Source organism: Penaeus monodon, chromosome 31 (genome assembly GCF_015228065.2).
Source record: "Penaeus monodon isolate SGIC_2016 chromosome 31, NSTDA_Pmon_1, whole genome shotgun sequence".
Taxonomy (NCBI): Eukaryota; Metazoa; Arthropoda; class Malacostraca; order Decapoda; family Penaeidae; genus Penaeus; species Penaeus monodon.
In genome coordinates, this window is record NC_051416.1 from 23,200,599 (window position 1) to 23,201,142 (window position 544).

The following is a 544-nucleotide window of genomic DNA, read 5'->3' on the forward strand; positions in this document are numbered from 1 at the left end:
TGCGTATACAGTATATAAAGCCAGACAGACAGAGGATACATATCTACAGATAAATATACAAAATAGGTTATAAATAAATCACCCCCCAAGTCAAATTTCTCCGACTGTAAAGTGTATCACCATAAGTATTTCGGTGATATGTATATCACAGTATGTAAAGCACTTCACCACCTCACTCGTAATTGCAAACGACATTCTTCTTACATTCACAAAATAGACTCTAGGATGCTGTGTCACTCTGTCTACGCAGTTCTCCTACGGAAGCGTTGAATGAAAGTGTACTCTCTGGACTTAAGCACATTTATAATTTCATGTTGTAATGATCAGGGTTACTTATCCGAGAGGGAAAGTAGGAAAATTCAAGAGCGGTAATACGTGTAATGCATTCAGTAATTAGGTGGATCATTTTGTCTAAGTTCCCCTTTAAATTATAGAATTAGTTTTCTATCATGGCTAATAATGTCCACTTTTTTCCTTGTTAAAGTTATACAAGTGTTAGTTCACAGTCAGCATTAGCTAGAAAAAATAAAAGTAGAAATATGAG